This window comes from Triticum urartu, chromosome 1A (genome assembly GCF_056163025.1).
Source record: "Triticum urartu cultivar PI428250 chromosome 1A, HENAU_Tu73, whole genome shotgun sequence".
In the NCBI taxonomy this organism is placed as follows: Eukaryota; Viridiplantae; Streptophyta; class Magnoliopsida; order Poales; family Poaceae; genus Triticum; species Triticum urartu.
In genome coordinates, this window is record NC_141873.1 from 262,777,881 (window position 1) to 262,784,522 (window position 6,642).

At 49.1% G+C, this 6,642-nt stretch overlaps 1 long non-coding RNA gene across 1 annotated transcript; it reads right to left on the reverse strand.

The window, feature by feature from the left end:
- Positions 1-2,011: 2,011 nt before the first annotated feature.
- LOC125532837 (uncharacterized) lies at positions 2,012-3,888 on the reverse strand. The gene is made up of 2 exons (XR_015601023.1): positions 2,818-3,888; positions 2,012-2,711 (listed from the first exon to the last, which is right to left on the reverse strand). It is a non-coding gene; the product is annotated as an uncharacterized LOC125532837 (long non-coding RNA).
- Between the last annotated feature and the right edge of the window lie 2,754 nt (positions 3,889-6,642).

The following is a 6,642-nucleotide window of genomic DNA, read 5'->3' on the forward strand; positions in this document are numbered from 1 at the left end:
TGAGTGAAAATCATCAAGTGAGGAAAACCCAAACCCAAACACCTACAAACCCAAAGTGATTGAGCATCACTGAAGAGATTGATCCTGCGTGGATCCGACGCTTGTTACCTTTGAAGACTATGCATCTTCCAGACGGTTAGGCGTCATGGTCTAGAGTATCCAAGAGGAAATTTTGGTTCGCCGAGTGACCGAGTCTGTGAAGGTTTGGAAGTCACCTGAAGACTTACCACGAGTGATTGGGCGAGGTCTGTGTGACCTCAGCTCAAGGGGAATACAGTGAGGACTGAGTGTTCGAAGCTGCGTGTTCAGGACTAGGTGTCCGGGACTGTGTGTCCTCAGGTTTAAATACCTAGCCGTCCTAACCAGGCGTACAACTGTCACAGCAGTTGGAACTGGTCTACCAAATCATTGTCTTCACCGAGCTTAACTGGTCCCATTTCCTCAACCCTTCTATTTCCTCTTATACGTGTTGTGTGCTTGTTCATATCTGTTTGAAGACTTTGACTGAAGACTTTCTCTATTTCCCCGGTTCAATTTCTTCAGTCTGTTTGTTTTATCCTGTGTTTACGCTTTGTGTACTCTGTGCTTATTTTCATTTCTTCATAAAGACCATGCTCATGCTCTGTTATGTTTACTTCTGAGTACTTATTCTAATACAAGTAGTTCTTCACTCAGGAATTTCCTCACCCTGAAATTCCTCAGTGAAGAATTCATAAAAATCGCCTATTCATCCCCCCTCTAGTCGATATAACGCACTTTCAAGGTCTATCGGGGATATACCCCGCGGTATGACCCGGCCGGAAATATGACCCGGCCGAACTTGGTGGTTTTCTTGAGACCCGGCTGGCACTTGGCGATTCACTGGCGACCTGCCCTGACATGGCGGTTTACAAGCAACCCGCCAGAACATTATGACACACTGGTGACCCGGCGGACGGATCAGACGGATGACAAGGCCCAAGGCCCAGAAGGCCGGTTCATGTTAGTGGTGGGCTGGTTTATGAGGAAAGCACAAGGAATATTCCCCAAAGGAAGCAAGACTAGGACTCCATCTGTAATAGAGTAATCCTAATCCAACTAGGACTAGTGATGTAAACCGCCCCTTCAACATATATAAGGAGGGGCAGGGCTCCCCAAAGAGGAAGAGAAAATAATAGTTAAGGCTAGACACAACTAGAGGAGAGCCGGTTTATGCAGCGACTCCATCATGAGCATAATGAGACCTAACCACAAACAGCATGTAGGGCTATTCCGGATGATGTTTCTCGGGGCCCGAAGCTGTCTAAATCATTGTCTTGTGTGATGATCCGCCTCGCGTCTCTCGTCCCGATCAACCCCTCTCAAGTTACCACATAGATGCGTTGGCCTCACAACTAAGGCCTCACACTAGGACATTTACCATGACAATTCCACGACAGTTGGCACCTACCGTGGGGCCCGCGCACGGTGGTAATGAGTTCTTGAAGGGATCTCTTTCAAGGATCGAGGAGTTTGCAATTATCCATATGAAAAAGAGTTGATACGAAAGGATTTACATCTTCGGCGAGTTTGTTGGTCAGATCAATTCCGAACTAATCTAGTACCAGGCTCAAGAAGAACAAAACGGTGGTGTTACAGGCTCTGCCATGGGTGTTCTTTTTATCTAATCTACTCGTCTGTCATCAGTCGCCGGTGAATTTGCTTTTCTATCAAAGTCAATATTGGTGTCGTCTAAAAGATCAAACTTGGAAGAAATTTTGTGGATAGTTTCGATCATCACCTCGAAACGGAATCAATCTGCATCTACACATGTATCCTCGGACAAGCACACCAGGTCAGGCCAGCCGATGCTAATTTCTACTCCGTCGCATCGACGAGGCAATATGCCAATATGATATGCGCCTGCAGTCAGTACTACTCCTGAGACCGTGCACAGCCTCTACGCGGCTCAGCTCACCGCACGCAGTTAAACGCAGAGTTGTAAAATCAACCATGACTCGGACGTGGATTGGTCAACGTTGACCACGACCCAAAAGCAAGACGATGCTGTTGCCAGTATGATTGTATGGTAGTACTACTAGTACTATCCACGTATAGATCGGAAAGAGAAAAAAGGAAAGGAGAAGTAGAAGACCCAACGTGGATGGTCAAACCAAGAACGACCATGACAAGGAAGTGGATGGGAGTTGGATCCGGTCTCGGCCGCTGTGGCCTCGTTTTCGAGCCGCCATCGCGCAAAACTCGCATCGAGCTGCCGGGCTTCGTCGGCACGCCTCCGCTGTGGCTCGCCGTGACCGGCGCGGCTCCGTTTGGCTGTCTCCGTCAAACCGCCATTGCTTTGTTCATCACCGAGCCGCCGTCACGTGACATCTTGCTGCCGTGGCCGGACGTGGCCGTCCTCCAGCGCCCACCCATCTTCTGCGGCTGCACCATCACTGAGCCGCCATGACCTCGCTTCGCCTCTACCGGCTTCACCGCTGTGTGACTGAGCTGCCGCGCTGGCTTGCTGCCCCTGCCGCGGCCCTCGCCTCCATGGCCACTGCGCCGGATCGTCGACTTGCTGGGGGGCTCACCCCTGCTACTGCCTCGCTGCCAGAGCGCCCCGTCGAGTTGCCATGCCTCCGCTCGTTGAACCGCTCCTACTGCGGTTCGCCGTTGAGCTGACCGTGAATCAATACCGGTGCTCCGACCTGCCGCTGTGAGCCGCCTGCGAACGGACGTTTTGTTCACCTCTGCCATTATTGACCCAAGTCAGATATGGTCAACTCCTACTAGGCATATGCCTCAAAATGTTGCTGACAGAAAAGACAGGGAGGTCGCCTCAGAGTTTGCTTGTACCTACGCGGTGCTCGACTTGCCGCGCCGCTTGCTGCCGTCACCGTGCCTTTACTCCAGTTTTGAGTCACCGAGACTGAATTGAGTCGCTGATCAACTTTGTTGAGACCGCTCCGCCTTCGCCAACCCGGTCGCCTGGCCTCCGGATTGCTTTGACCTCGAGTTGCCCTGGCCTCGCCTCCCTCTCGCTTCCATCGTGACTCGCCGTGTCGCGCTTCTGCCGTGGCCTCGCCCTACTGGCCGGTGTATTTTCGCCGCCGTGACGCGCTGCGCTTCACTACGAGCCGCCTCGCTTCACAGAGCCGCTCGTCTCCTCCGCAGATGAGGCTGCATCCACACCTGAGACCACCGAGGAACAACGACCTGGAGGGTGCCAAGGTGGATTCTTCCAGAACGAACGTGACTCGGAAACGGACAGAAGCTGCAGATTTGATCCTCCACCATGCCACAGGCTCACCTCGTTGCTCCTCCACCACGAGCTGCGCCTCGGCCGCAACTGCGGTCTCCACTGGCCGGCGTTGCTAACCCGCATCTGCCTCGAGTCGCCTTCGCCACTCACCTCCACGACCCTTGCCTCGCTCCGAGTCGCCATTACTGTAACCGGGCTACTGCTTCCGAGCCGCCTCTGCCGCGGCCGTATTGTCAATTACTACATCGGTTCTTATGGCCAAACTGCAGGAGCACTACCAGGATAATTAATGGCAGCAAAGGATGAGCGCATGCACAAGACTGCAGAGTACTTGAAGAAAATGAGAATTATCAAGCTACATGCAGAAGAGGATAGGATCATGGGCACGGACTCCGTCGCTACGCCTGGCTGGCTGTCGCCTGACGCCTCTGCCTTCGGCCGGTCATTGCTCCGGGTCGGCTCTCGCGTCGCCGTGCCTCGAGTGACTGCCTCGGCCTCTCCGTCTGCTTCCGCCGGTATGAGTAAAAGAGATAAGTATGGCCGGTTGGGAGAAAAGTCAAAAGGTCTGGGCGTTTGTTGTAATAAAAAAAGATGCCACGATGGCGTATTTGGCCGAAGAGTCACGGATGCATGTACCATGAGCGGCCGCTAGGCCGATGAAAACTGCTGTCGTTTCTATCATTGCTGCATCCCATTCAAGGCCAAGTACTGGTAGGTAGTACTTTTTCTCTGTTCAAAGGTTAAAATCGCAGTACAAAACGTTCTGGGCAGATCCTAGCGGACGTTTGACATCAGTTATCCAAATACATAAGGACAATTATTCATTATAAATGAAGCATTATAATGTGGGTATGGAGCATGCGCTGGCAATGTTCTACACCGGATTTTCGCCCATGCCATGCTACCATAAGAGCGGACGTACATAAGTCGTCGTCCCTGTGGCCCGGTCTACATCAACTTCGCCCGTCTGTGAGGCTTATCGCGCCCGCGATTAACTCGTCCGTCCGCAACATCAACTTCGCCCGTCTGCGAGGCTTATCGCGCCCGCGATTAACTCGTCCGTCCGCTCTTGCGGCCGGTTCACGCGTCCACGCCGGCTTACAACGAGGAGGACATTTGCCGAGCCCAGTGGCGTGGGCTCGTAACCCCAATTAAACCTACGAGGAGGACAACTTGCTTGTCCGCACCGGCTTACAACGCTGCGGCCGACTCATCTGTCTGTTCCCGCGTCCGACTCGCTGGTGATTGATTTCAGTTTCACCATGCTGATCATCAATTCTGCGGTGGATAATTTCTTGAAATCCATCCAATATATTTTTATATTATATAATACTTTTTTTAAAATAGCAATTACTCTGTCTTGCAAGTTCTCCAATGCAGGGCAAGTTATATCACTGAGCTGTTGAATGACTCATACCGGTTTATATCACGGTCAAAGATGGAGAATCTCAAGCCAACTCCTCGAATCGTCTTAAGACTCGAGGGCTACAATGACATTACTCGGGAACTCCGGGTCATTGGATGGAATGATAACCCGGTTCCGGAGGACACCGCCATATTGATGAAAATTTAAAGGCCGTCAGAAAATTGACGGTTCAAAATAAAGATTCCGGTTTAAAATCCGGTTCTAGAGACATCTCTCTCCTACAAAGTTTTGAAGCTCTCAAATCCGATTCAAACATCCGACTCAAGGTAAATTTGTCTCTTACAAAGCTTTTAAGCTCTCAAATCCGGTTTTAACATCCAGCTCAAGGACAATCTATCTCCCACAAAGTTTTGAAGCTTTCAAATCCGGTTTAAAGTTCTGGTTCAAAAAGAATTAATCTCTTGCAAGATTTGAGTTCTCAGAAAAATTAAAGGTTGCCAAATAGAACTTGCTGCCATGATGTGCGGTTCAAATATGGGTATCCTGCCTTACGGCTTACCTTATTATGGTCACTTGGGGGCTTCCTGCTCATCGAGCATAGCTGTCGGTACCCTCTTGATCGGGGCGATGCCAAAATTTATATGGTCACTTGGGGGCTTCCTGTTCAAACATAGGTCGTATTTGAACCAAAGAAAACATAGCTGTCGGTACCCTCTTGATCGGCACACTGCCAAACTCACTAGGGGGCTTCTTGATCGTATTCGAATCATAGCTTAACCCCTTTTGGGTCCGACTTGGATCATATTCGAATCAGGGTCGTTAAAAACCTCTCAAGGTCATTTGGGGGCTTCCTGTTCAAACATAGGTCGTATTCGAACCAAAGAGAACATAGCTGGCGGTACCCTCTTGATCAGCGCAACGCCAAAGCCACTGGGGGCTACATGATCGTAATCGAATCCTAGCTTAACCCCTTTGGAACGGTTTACTGATCGTATTCGAATCAGAAACCTCGATTTTTATTTGGTTTAAGTTTTTTAAACAATCTTTTGGGTTTGTCTTGAGACTTTTTGTTCATATCTGAGGCATATATGTGGTTTCGATTAACCCGGCTTGACTTTGGATGATAAGTCGCCATATATGACAATCATAAACATTTGGAAGTTTTTGGCTTCTAAAGATTGGGTTATCACCCTTACTGCACAGGTATCCTAAACCGGCAGTACGATTCAATATCACAGGAACCGGTTTTTCAAACCGGGTTATATTATTCAAATCTTTAATAGCCAACATGGCTGGATTTTTATTATGGTTATCAATATCCAATATTACGATTGAGGTTTTCAAAGTCACTTCAGCGCAATGGATATTATTTTATCAATGGATATAATTTATTCTACAATGGAAGGAATAGTCCCGAGTCGCTGCAGGCTTACGACCCGACACTTGGGGGCTACATTATTCAAGTTGAGATCACATCAAATATGCAAGTCTCATGTCACTGCCAGCATGCACCATGGCACTTGGGGGCTAATGCAAAGACATTTTTACTGGCCTTATTGAAGACCCGACTCATCACATCATAATGAGCCGGCCCTTGGGGGCTACCAATTGCTCCTGTCAACAATTTAAGGTACACAAATTTTCATCCATTATTAAAGGATCCACTGCTCAGTTGGTAAAGTACAAACCTCTCGACCTTGTGGACGTGGGTTCAAGCCCCATGATGGGGGTTACATCATATAATGTTATTCTCAATGAAGTATATATAAAGTCCCAGCTCAATATTATCCTACTGAGCTGACCCTTTGGGGTTACACATTGCTGTTCAAATCTACATGATCATATTTATAAAGTCCCTACTCATTATTGCATAATGACCCGGCCCTTGGGGGCTGTTGGGGAACGTAGCAGAATTTAAAAAATTTCTACGCATCACCAAGATCAATCTATGAAGTCATCTAGCAACGAGGGAGAGAGGAGTGCATCTACATACCCTTGTAGATCGCGCGCAGAAGCGTTCAAGAGAACGGGGTTGATGGAGTCGTACTCGACG